Source organism: Thermobia domestica, chromosome 8 (assembly GCF_964235325.1).
Source record: "Thermobia domestica chromosome 8, izTheDome1.hap1.1, whole genome shotgun sequence".
NCBI classification, from domain to species: domain Eukaryota; kingdom Metazoa; phylum Arthropoda; class Insecta; order Zygentoma; family Lepismatidae; genus Thermobia; species Thermobia domestica.
The window spans coordinates 288,382,876-288,396,349 of NC_137461.1; the positions used below are offsets into that span (position 1 = coordinate 288,382,876).

The window sequence follows — 13,474 nt, forward strand, 5'->3', positions numbered from 1 at the left end:
TGCTGTTGAATATTCATTCTGTGACGTTGCGCCGCATAACGCTACGAACTTCGTGTGGAAAATTCGTAATTTAAACTATACCAGGAAACAAATGACGCTAGATGGACGCTAGAAATAAGCAAGAACAAGGTCCAATAATTTATATTTTAATATTTTATTATAACGTACTGTTTAGACACGAACTCGGAGACGATCGATTTGTTCCGCGTTTTATATATTTTTTCATAGGCCTATATGGCCACCATACCGTTTTTGTTTATTGGTCACTTTGAAATAGAGGCGCGTTTGGTTTCCTTACAACCAAACATGATAACTGTTCCCCGTTTTAATTTGTGGCCTCTGTTATACTTCCTACGTGCGAAAAAAAAAAAAAAAGAAGTTTCATCTACTTCCACGGTTGTTCAGGGTCCTCCTATTTGAATGTTTTTAAAAAGTAATTTTTAAAAAGAGTACTTTCTTCATTTGAAGTCTTAGAAGAGGGGGGAGTGTTCTAGAAATTTACCTCTTTTAGTTTCGAGCTATATAGTAATGTATTACACGCGTATAAAATAATCAATTCAGCCCTTCTTGCTTCAATTTGGTACTATTTTTCAGCCCTCTCCAGAGCTAGGACTGTGGCAACACTGCATATTAGTGAGGTCGACTGACCAACCGCGAAGCGACACCATGGTTAGCGCAAATCGTAAGAAAATTTTCAAAAATATACCCTGCTTTTCCTTGATTTTGAGCACTTTTTATTACTTTTTTTCCTTCCATTTTATATAGCTACGTGCACATGCATTTTCCTAACATTAGTAACATTATAGGACCACCACCTAAAGCACGAGGAGGATTTAAGTACATACTAGTAACGTTCCAAGTAATCTTTCTTTTTTAGTTCCGAATTTTGCGCCCCCTTATTACGGCGAACGGAGCCGTCGTCCAGCTCGCTTCCCCTCCCCCTTCACGGCATGGCACTGCGAACGACATTGATAGGTCTAATGGATTTACCTCACTCTTTATTCTTTTAAGGTTGGTTTAAAGGGACAAGTTTTGCCGATAGATGGTACTACAGTTTTCGTATCTCTCCCATGTATTTTTTTACCATTCGCAAAAAATCACGACTTCTCTTACAAATTTCAACCTGCAGACTTCAAACTTTTAGAAAAGGAACTTCACAATCTATCGAAGGCAATAATCCGTGCCGATTTTTTATTTAGAATTTTCTTCATGGTTGAAACGGCTTGATTGTTGTAATGGATATCCAAACCTTTAACAATGAAACTGTTTCAACAATGAAGAAAATTCTACATAAAAAATCGGCACGGATTGTTCCCTTTAATAGGTTATGAAGTTCCTTTTCTAAAAATTTGAAGTCTCTAGGTGGAAATTTGTAAGAGAAATTGTAAATTTTCGTCAAAGGTAAAAAATACATGGGAGATATACGAAGACTGTAGTGCCATCTATCAGCAAAACTTGACCCTTTACACTAACCTTAAATTCATTGTTTTAAAAATTGGTTCCTGTTTCAATCTGATTATTAACAATGAGGGCATATAAGTAAGTGGGAAGGTAATATAAAACAAACCTTCAGGAGGTTGCGTGTACCAATCCCGTTTTAACCGTGAGAGGTAAAACTCAAAAATTTAATTTTATGTCATTTCGTTTTTTGTTTTTGTTTTTGTTATTTTTGTTTTTTTAGTTACAGTATAGAAAAACATGACATTCTTTGGTGCCGTGACAAGAAACCCGTGGATTCCTCATGTCATAAAGATCAGTAAAACTTATCTTAAAATTATCTATATTTACTTTCGATGTGCGAGAAAGAAAATAATCGAATTCGTGTTCCAAACTTCCCTAAAATAAAGGAACACGACTTATATATACTGTAACAGTAATTTACGTTTATTCATATTAGATGTAATTTTACAATCATTATTATTTTACTACGTTATGAATCGAATTCTTTCGATATGGTGGAGTGTAGTTTAACAATGATGTCGTTAGGTTCTTACGTTTTGTCAATGGTTCGTTGTGGTTTTATAGAACATTTTAAAAATAAAATTCGGCTGGGGTGTCGTTTCTTTTCTTTGGTCAAAAATAGTAAATGCAGAAATAGTTACAACTAGAACAGTCACTGTATTTTTTCAAATATTTTTTTTTACATTTATAGTTTTACTGTAAAATTAACTGTTACAAATTTATATCCTATTTTGTTATGCAAACAGCAATACTCCAGAGTTTGCATGGGTAGTATAACATCTAGGAGATCATAATTTTAGTTGTTTTTTTTTTCACATTGTAAATCCGTGACAGACTTCAAGAAATGATTAATTGTGAAAACATTCTATAAAAAGTAAAAATAATAATTACTGTTAAATTAAAAAAGGATTTTTTTTATAAAATACTCTAAAAAGGACTTTTTTTGGTAGGTTAAACTAAAGACACAGCACTAAGATAGCTGAAAGCACTGACGTGAGTGTGATTTACAAGTCGGTGCTTCATATAGGCCTACATGAAAACTTGTCATAAATCTAAGGAAGAACACTCAAACTTTGTCTTACGTTAGTCATATTTCTTCATATTATCCTACCAAAAAAAAAAAAAATCTCCATTTTAGTGCATACTAGAACAATTTTCGTTCTTCGCACGAGGAGAATACGTTTTATTTTGGATATAAATGCACCAAAAATGTTACCAATCAACTCAGGGACCTCCAAAACTATGAATTCGACAATAATATCAGTCATTTTCAATTATTTTTGCATGTTACCATCCCTCCTTAGGGTTACTAATGGGGGCTGAATTTGGATTTAAACGGAATCGGAAGTGTCACTATTCGTCTCAGCGACAACGAAAACTATGGATTTATTTATTTATTTATTTATTTATTTATTTATTTATTTGTACACTCATGTCCAAAATTATTGTCGCATGTCTATAAATATGTTGTTGTAAAAATATAATTTGATAACGAATTCGCCCGGTGTCGCATGTCTATAAATATGTTGTTGTAGAAATATAATTTGATAACGAATTTGCCCGATATTTCTTATAATGTTAGTATGTGTATAATTGGCAAAGATATGCATGTGGAAAATTTCACGTCAAAAGAGCAGTAAATAAGAACAATAAAACGAAAATAAAACTTTCTTGTCCATTTAGCAACATTTTGTTTTACTCATTCTAATTTTTGTATTTATAATTCTTTTCCTATGAAATTTACCACAAACATACATTTCCCGATTATACACATAGTATCAGAATTAAAAGTACCCTGCTAAATCATTATCAAATTATATTCTTACAAGAAGACAGTTATAGATATGCGACAATCATTTTGGACATGAGTGTACCCTCAACAGAGTATAAAACACCTGTTACAGAAGGTTAACATTTCGTGTTTATGTTCAGTTAACCATTAAGAATAATGATGATAAATATGTTTAAATACATAGATAAATAAATACATAATAACAGGACAAGACAAGTGTACAAATAAGCCATGAATCATAGGATTTCCAAAACTTGATTCCTAAAGTGACGCTCTTTGTTACTGATTATATCCAAAAACACATTCTCTTTACTTATTGCATTGTAAGCAGGACTAATTCTCCAAGTAGGTGACATATACAGTAGATATATATTTGTCCTTGCTTTCCGGCAAAAGAATATGTTATTATTTTTTGCACGCGTTTTGAGGGACGGGGCTTGAATAAATAGATTTTGTAACAGCACTAGACAGTCAATTTTATTATGCAGAAGTCGAAAGAGAAAAATTAAGTCAGTTGGTGTTCTTTCTTCTAACGTCCTAACTTTAAAATTATCAGTAAGATTAGTATAGTGCTCAAATTTTGGATACAGACCGGTCTTTTTTTTTATTTTTTTTTTTTTTAGGTAAAATATCTTAAGAATTTATTTTGTAATTGCTCAACTTTCTGACATTTAGTTTTTAAGTATGGATTCCAGATAACTGACGCATATTCTAATTTAGCCCTAACATACGAAAAGTAAAGAGTCTTCAATGTCGTATCATTTCTAAGTTCTCGACACTAATATCGGTCATTTTCCATCATTTTTTAAATATCTCCTCCCTTCGCTTCTCCCAAGTTGCGGGTCTAAATTTGGATTTAAACGGCATCGGAAATGTTACTGTTCATTTCAGCAACCTCGAAAACTATAGATTCGAAATTAATATCGGACATTTTCGATCATTTTAAAATATCTCCCCTTCCCTTTCAAAGTTGCACGGCCACAGTGAAATGATAAAAACAATGCCAGGTCCAAACCTCATCTATGTGAAAAATTTGATCGAGATCGGTCGGTTGGTTCAAGAGGCAGGAAGTGAATTTCATTTCTATATTAACTGTTCAAATGTATATCCTATTTCGTTATGCAAACAAAACTGCTCCGAAGTTAGCATAGGCTGTATAACATCCAGGCAGGGGATCATAAATTTAGTTTTGTTTCGCAATGTGAGTCCACGATAGATCTCAAGCACTTATTAAATGTGAAAACATTCTATAAAAATAACACGAAATAACCAGTATGTTAAAAAAAAAAAAAAAACAATGCTTTTATAAAACACTAAAATTCCGACTTTTTGGTAGGATAAAATGAAAAAAATGCAGTAAGATTATTAAAGGCAATGAGCATGATTTACAAGTCCGTGCTTAATATGCATTAAAAACTTGTCTGGAACCTAAGGAAGAAGCCCCAAAGCTTTTAGTCATTTTTTTTCCATTTTATACTGTAAAAAAATCCATTTTAGTGCATATTATAAAAGCATTATTTCATTTTTTTACGGTTATTTTTTCTCCCTACTGGTTTGGTTTGGTTTAAAAGTAAACTACTAATAATAATAATGCTTAGAACTTACCTACCCCAACAAAATTTTAGGAACATACGTGTAGTCGGAAATACGTGACTATCTCGTTATTTTTTTTTTAAAGAAGCCATCTGGCAGGCTGATATAAGGAGTCAATGAACAACATAACAGAAACTAAAGCTCTCATAAAAGCTGTACTTACGATTTTGAAAAAAGTCCGATCCCTCAATCGAACTACACAAACAAGTGTCTGTGAACTCGCGAATTAAGATCATTTGTGTCGATACGCCTCAACTCAGAAGCAAACAGCCTCATCATACGTCTAAACTGAGATTCAGAGAAAAACATACATTTGTTGTTACGTAAGCACTGATGGGAGGGGGGGGGAACAAAAAATAGCAGCATTCTATAGATAGTTAAATAAACCGTAATATGATGAGCAGAAGGTTCACATCAAATTACTTCTCATTTTCTCAGCCATAATAAAACCACTCCAACCTTCACATGAGCCAAGGTCAATATTGTTACCATAAAAAAAAATCATTACAACAATGGGAAGCAGAAACAATCATACGAGATCAAAGAGGAAAACTTTGGATGGAAAATTGGAAGTAATTTTAAGTATCTGAGTAGCATAAGTAAACACAGTGTGAGGACAAACTATCGAAAGCATAAAACTATTAGAAAGCACTTTCGTATCATAATATGATAGCTACTCTTGATTTCTCTTACACGTGTTCTTGCACGCTACCGCGGCATGTCTAATACATCATAACGGATTACTGATAAGTGAAAGAAATTAAAGATTACTTTTCAGTGGCCGCGATATAATTAGCCACCAACCAGCAGCGTGATTTCAGATTTTGCTGAAGGGGGAGGGCAATGCGAAGGCTCCCCAATATAAATAGAGCTTGCGACTTATGATGCTCCCCTGACATTACAGAAGGGATGAAATATTCGTTCGAATGGTGTGTGATCACGGACAGTGATGCATGCTCTGCAGGATGTTCCCATGCTGCTCACAAAGTTGGTAATGAGTTGTTATTATGGAGTTCTATTCCTCCACCAACGCTGTTAACAACTGCTGGGGGGTGTTTAGTGCCTCTGGACGTGTTTCAAGACGTCTTCTCATAGCATTTCAAGAAGTCTTCTCGATATAATTTAAGTAAGGGAAGTAGACAGGCCAGTTATTTCACGCAACATTCTCTCGTTCCAAGAGCTCCGCACTTGCGGGGTTCGATGCGGTCGCTCACTATTATCCATCAACAAAAAATCGGGGCCGACTGCAACGCACGTGGAGGAGGAGTCGACCGGTGAGTACACCGCGCTCAAAAATTGAGAGTTCAGTATGCAAGATTATGCCTCTTCACACAAGAACACCAGACCATCAAAATTATCATGTTTCACAATGTTCCTGGGTCCATTGCCCGTTCTCACCTCTCACCAGATGAGTGTACGTTTAGAACCACCACTCGGACTGAACCGCTCTCATCGAAGAATAGAATGCGAGCCCATACCTTCTTGGTTAAGTACTGTTGTTCTTGGCACCACCGCAAATGGTGTCGCCGATATGCGGGTGTCAACGGAATAGCAACGTAATGGACAGCGAGCAGAGAGACCGCCCGCATTCAATCGACGTGCCACTGTCAGGGCCAGATTTAACATTTTGGCGCCCCTAGGCCCAATAATTTTTTCCGCCCCCTAGTATGGTTAAAGTTACTTTTCTAAAAACCTTTATTAAAAAATTATATGAGGCCTATATGTTAATTGCTTAAACACCACTCCACGATGCAATTTTATCATTGCAAGTTTTTTGAGAAATTTACTTGGTTCTGGGCTTAACAAAATACCGTTAATGTATTAACAAAAGATTGGTGAACTTTACCAACAATTATTTGTTCCAATGAACTTCAAAATCAGAGTGCTTTATTAGCCTGATTTTTTAAATTCAATTCAAAAAATATGTTAAGTTATGGCTATTTATTTTTATTTTTAAATATTTTTTATTTTTTTCTCTTGGCCGTGCGCCCCCTGGGAGCTTGCGCCCATAGGCCCGGGCCTACCGGGCCTATTGGGAAATCCGGCCCTGCTGCCACTGTGGAATGTAAAATTGAATGACTTGTCCAAACTGATGCACCTAGCACGAAAAAAAAAAAAAAAAAAAAGGGCGTTGAAGCAAACTTGGAGAATTACATCAAAAGTGGATTCATTAGCAACGAAGCTATTCACTACCTACGCACTTCGAATTCCACCTACAGGTACCGTATAGCCCGGCTTAAACCTCGTGATGTTTAAGGCGTGTCCTCCTTTTCACAAACCCTTGCAAGTTTTGCAATGTTGTCTAATAATTTTGTTCCTGGGTTAGAATAAAGCAATTTCTTCAAAGATACGTTCTTATAATATATATCACTGTAGCCGCAGGGACGTACGCAGGAGTTTATTTCGGGAGGGATCCGAAGCTTTTCGGGGGGTCCAAACACAATTTCAGGCTAAATTATATTTAAAATTGTAAAATTGTCCCTGAAATTAGACTAAATTTACAAAAAAAAAGTCCCGATTTCGGGGTGGGGTCCGGACCCCCAGGACCCACCCCCTGCGTACGTCCCTGACAGGGTTATAAATTGGTAAAAACGAAATTGTTTATCAATATGTTAATTTCTCGTTAATATCTCACGTTAAGATTGTGCATAAAAGGAAGGAAAATTCAACAATGTCGCAGTTGCACGCTTTCGCCAGACATCAAGAGATTTGAGCCGGACTGTAAAACTATAAATCCACATCTCATATAGCGTAGGGGTTGAAATGGGGCTAAATTTACAAGAAACAAACCAGAAAAACTGCAGAGGGTAGAGGATTGAAATAGTATTTGCTTAGGGATGCGCACGAGACAAGATTTGAAACTATCTCGTCTCGAAAATGTGCTGTAAAAATGATGTCTCGACTCAAAAAAATGTATATTTTTCTATTGGAAGAGCTGTCTCGAGACTCGAATTTTGCCAGGAAAATTATGTCTCGACTCGTCTCGTGCGTATTCCTAGTATTGCTCACGAGACAAGATTGTGGACTGTCTCATCTGGAAAATGTCTCAGTAAAGTGCTGTCTCGTCTCGAAAAATATATTTGTTTTTTTATTGGAAAAGCTCTGTTTCGTCTCGTCTCTTGGACAATTCTACATACAGTATTTCGTAAATATGAATTTAGAAAAGCTCCAAGCAAATATTATGAAACTACTAGGGTGATGATAGTTATTATTTGTAGTTTGGATTTATCTTTATTCTTTCTATTGTATAAAAACAAAAAAAATAAGTGTATTGAACCATATAGCACGAAATTAATCAGTATTTTACGTATATTACTATGTAATGCTGGACAAGGTCAAAAGTAATTATCTATTTGAATGACAAAGAGAAAAGTAACCTTTAATCTCTCCCCCTTCCCCTCTGTCTCGTTATGTTTAACAACAAGTCTATATATAAGTAGACAGGTATTTGTTCTTATCTGAGCTTTCTTCTGCATAAGCAAAAACAAGTTTCCATGCGTACGAGGAAGATTAGTCCACCAGAACCTGTTTGATGTGTTGACTAAAAACTGCGGCAACAACCGTAAATAATATTCTAATTATGGACAGACTGTGCACTGCCAACGAGAACATTTCATTTTTAAACGAAAACATTTACGTATTCTAGGTATTGGAACACACAATACTTGTAAAATAGATTTTACACGAAACATAAAGCTCGAAAAATATTAACTTAAAGATTTTAAAGCTCATTCTTATTTTTTTTTAATTTTAGTGTAGTGGTTCTCAACCTTATTCCTATCACGATCCCCATTTTATCACATCCTCTTTCCAGCAACCCCCTTATAATTTCTGGTTTGTAATAAGCTTGTGTGGGATTTTTAATATACGTATTGCGGAGATCTCACTATATCCATCTATTTCTATAATAGTAGAATCCATTTCTTGTATATAGTGGATACAGTAACTTCCCTAAAAGCGAATGAATTAGAACCAAATTTGGTCAATTCATTCATATTACAAATATTTAATCAGATCCGTCATATTGTTTCAATATCGAGACCGTTTGAAAATTTTACAACTTCAGAACTCCCTTAATTTTGGATCATATGATTAAAAAAATAAAGTGATTTCTAATTTTGGTTAAAAAACATTGAACAGTTGTTTTTTAATGTTATTATTTTAAATGACTTGATAATATGCGTCACAAAGATTGAACCAGATATTGCCGCACTAGTGGAGTCACACTATGCTCAGGTACCTCATTAGCTTTCAATTTTAATTGTATTTCAATATGCAAGTTTTGTTACATTTGTTTTTCTAGTATTTCAGTATGCAGTTCTCACTTGTTTCATATCTACCTCTTTCATTTAAATTGATTTTTAAACAACTCTGCACCTGTTGAAAATGTTTAGTAGACCTATTTTTGTTGTTCTTAACAATATGTATAACAACAAAAATATGCCTATCAGAACAAAATTAAAAATAATATTTACAAATATTTTCCAATATTAAATTCCAATTAATCTTTTGCACTTATCTTCGTGACTCCCATGAAATCTTCTGGTGACTCTCCGCAGGGGTCGGGGGACGCCGTGGCTCAGTGGTAGATTGTTCACCTCTGGTGCTTGGGGTCACTGGTTCGATCCCAGCTTGCGCCGTGTGGACTTTGTGGTGGTCAAACACCGTGCTCGTGGGTTTTCTCGGGGTTCTCCCGTTTCCTCCCACTTTCTTCATTCACCATTTCATTCATTTCTCATAATCAGCGTCTCCTTTAGCCTAACCGGCATAAACGTGGGACGTAAAACTGAAAGATTTCATTTTCTCCACAGAGGTCGCGACCCCCAGGTTGAGAAACCCTGTTTTAGTGAATAACTTAAAAAGACAATGGAGCAACATTAAAGATTTAAAAAGTGTATCAGGCAGTGCCTGTAAAATACTATTATATGAAGTAATAAAAAGCATCGTGGTGGCTTTAGTGATCGAGTGATCACTTCTAGTGCGTAGGATTCCTGGTTCGGTCTCACCAAATGGGCATTGTGTTGAATTAAGACTGTGTGCGTGGAAAAAGTTCTCCGTTTCCTCTTACTTCCTCCATTCTATCACTTCGTTCATCATCAATCATAAATCAGAGTCTCCTTTAGCCTCGGTGCATAACTGTGGGACGTGAAATTGCGGAATGAAACCGGTTCTTTGAAGTAAAGCACACACTCATAGTCAACGTCTTGCGAATAAAATCAGAAAAATAAACACACTGCTGAACAAGACTGCACTTATTTAATATAAAAACACATTTACACGTGACGTTTCGATCTTCTAGCCAAGATCCTCATCAGACGTACACTCACATCAGAGTGTACGTCTGTTGAGGATCTTGGCTAGAAGATCGAAACGTCACGTGTAAACGTGTTTTTATATTAAATAAGTGCAGTCTTGTTCAGCAGTGTGTTTATTTTTCTGAAGTAAAGTAGTTAACGATAAAAGTTAAGGTCACAAAATAATCATGTGAAGACTATCTTGTATCCTAAGTAAATGATAGCCATTTATCAATCTCCATTTGTATACATTGAAATACAGAAAAACAAAAATTATTCATTGTCAACAAACAAATATATACATAGGTACGTACCTAAATCCTAACATATTTAAAAACACACTTGTGGCTACATTATTAGCGTACGTACCTCCGGTGCAAGACACACGGGTTTGATTCCCATTGGACGTTCATGTAGTTAAGATTTCTACGTCCCATATAGAAATGTTCTCGGTGTTGAAAGGAATACTAAATTCCAAATCCATCAAGGATTCTGACCAGTCTTAAAGCTAACAAAATTTGGTCAGTAAAATTGTCAATGCAATCCGACTGATTTGGTTTTCTTTTAGTTTTTAGCGTTCCTTTCAGCAGCGAGACTACATGAGACATGGAGCACATGAGTTTCCGGCGAGTGTGAAAAAATTAAGATGTCATAAGGAGTACTGAAACATTCTCTTTAGCAATTAGTTAAAGAATTAGAACAATCTTTTGTTACTGATTTTGCCCCTAAAGATACTTGACATAATGTATCACATATGATGAACTCAAAAGTTGCAAAAGTATATTTGTATTTAATAAGGTGCTTTGGAATACGTTTCTGTAATAGCTTTTAAAAAACGACGATAAATAAGAAAACAACTGAAAACAGAAAAAAATAAAATTTTTAATTTTGCTTACCACAACTGAGCTAATGTACACCGATCACTGACGAAATCGCATGATTTTAAAAGGATCGGTGGACCGATAATTTGAGGAGAAAAGGAAGAACCGCGAGAAAACCCACGGATGATGTTGTCCACCACAAATTTCTATGCCACTGGATCGAGCCAGAGATAGGGCTGTTCTTAATTCCGGAATTTCGGAATTTTTCGGAACGGAAATTCCAATTCCGGAATCGGAACACAGTTTCAAGACGTTCCGGAATTAGATAAATTCCGAATTCCGGAATACGAACTCGAATTCCAAACACCCCTAGCCAGAGATCCCTTGCGTCAGGTGAGCGTTCTACAACTTTTCTTTCAAAGAAAATATCTTTTCGATTCTTATTTTCTCTTTGATATACGTTTCGTGACTACTACACTTGACAGGGTCAGTAACACACAAACACCTGAAGACAGTTAATAATTCCCATTCTCTTCAGTGCGAGGAGAATGTCCAATGGTTTCACCTGAAGTCTCAGACCACTCGAATACAGCAGAGCCGTTTCCCAGTTAGCCACTGTGTCCCCAACTGTCCTCGATGTTCCTGTGTTTGTGTCATTGTTAAATGCGATAGACATTCGTAAGTGTAAAATAAGAAAGAGACGAATAAGTCTGTTTTTTTTTTTTTTCAAAAGAAACTAGTTTAGCGCTCATCTCTAGTGAGAGAGATCCATGGTTCAACCCAGGCCATGTGTGCTTTTGTAGATACATTAGGTGTTCGTGGGGTTATTACGTTTTCTATTAATTCCTTCATAATGATTCACTTCCATTAAACATTCATGTCTTAGCCTAAAGAGCATAAGCGAAAGACGCAAAACTAGAAATTTAATTTCATTTTCGATTTTCAATTATTGTTTTCATCTTTGTTATTTTTTTAGAAAAAATGTAAACGTATTTCCGAAACCAAGGATGTTATAAATAGAGGATCTGCCCATATGTATCGTCATCCTATTAAATCGACGAAGTAGGAGATAATAGTTTATTTAATTTGTAATAAACAAAAAAAAATTAATATGCAGTTATTAAAATTAAATAATAATGTTATTTAAAAAGTAGTTCACAGGATACCAAGACAACATGATACGTAATCAAATGCAGTTGAGTTCGTTCCTCTAGTCGCTGTCGTAACTTAAATTTTGGGGGAAATGTTACTCTGGCAACACCGTAATTTCTATGGGTGGTGACACTTAAAATTCTTCAGGTTCATATTTTCTATTGTAGAACAACATAATCTATGATTGTGGCAAGTTGCATTTTATTATCTCCTTTCACTTATGAAAAACAAGCAAAAGAAAAATGGTAAATTTTCTATTATTTATAGTATGTTGATCTCAAACCAACTAACTCTATGGCCTATGGAACCCGGAGGTTCAATGCCGCGTTCACAAAAGCTCTCCACTGTCTTCTATCCTTAGCTAACTGCATTCAGTTTCTACTTTGTATTCCTATCTCTGAGAGATCCATCTTAATATTGTCCTTCCATCTGCGCCTAGGTCTTCCTAATGGTCGTTTTCCGATTGGTCTTCCAGTCAAGACTTTGAAAGCGTTTCTACTTTCTTCCATTCTAGCTACATGACCCGCCCACCTAAGCCTCCTGGACTTGACGACCCTAACAATGTTGGGTAAAGCGTATCACACGCTCTTAGTGCAACTAGAGATGTATTGTGTGGACGGGGATGGTCAGTGGTGTCTATAACCTGCTAAGAAGCAAAATTGTCCTTAGGCGCTGTTAATTACATAAAGAATCAGATCACTCCCAAAACCCATCTCATTTCCTTTTACGTAATTGATTCTTCCGGTAACCCAAGCCCAACCGGTTCGTTTGTTTCTTCAGAACTAGAATCTGCATTGAGCGTCTGGTCCTCCAATACCGGATCCAGGTCATCTTGATTTTTCAGGAGAAAGGTGTCTGTATGCACACACGATTGACCTTGATTCTTCTCTTTTCTTTTATTAACTTATTTCTGCTTCACAGCACGAGATGCGACCAAGGCCGCCGCTCGGGATTCAAGGTGAGAGATTGAAAATGTTCACGTAATTCCAGTAGGTTTACCGTCGCAGGAAAAGTCCCTTCTCATCATAGTATAACGGTTTGGTTATTTTCCCCTTAAAGTATTAAAAATACTGCCTAATTACTATGTAAAAAAAAAAAAAAAATAAAAAGCTTATTAAACCGTTATAAATGGCTTGTATAATAATTGTAAAAAATATGGGTTCTTAACCCTTACAGGAAATAATTTTAAAACTTTTCAAGGTAACTCATATTACATTCATACATAAACAAAGGCAAAAAGTTGAAGACACTGTTTACGCGTAAATTGCAGTGTAATGTACGATTGTTTCCTGTTTCATGCCAACATTCACCAGTGTAAGAAGGTGTTAACTTTGAATAAGCAGGGACAATTAGTTGTAACC

At 35.6% G+C, this 13,474-nt stretch overlaps 1 protein-coding gene across 2 annotated transcripts in view; it reads right to left on the reverse strand.

Moving 5' to 3' along the window:
- Positions 1-13,474, reverse strand: part of LOC145693689 (phospholipid-transporting ATPase IF-like) — a 278,001-nt gene that overhangs the window by 138,437 nt on the left and 126,090 nt on the right. The gene's annotated exons all lie outside the window — the stretch shown is intronic.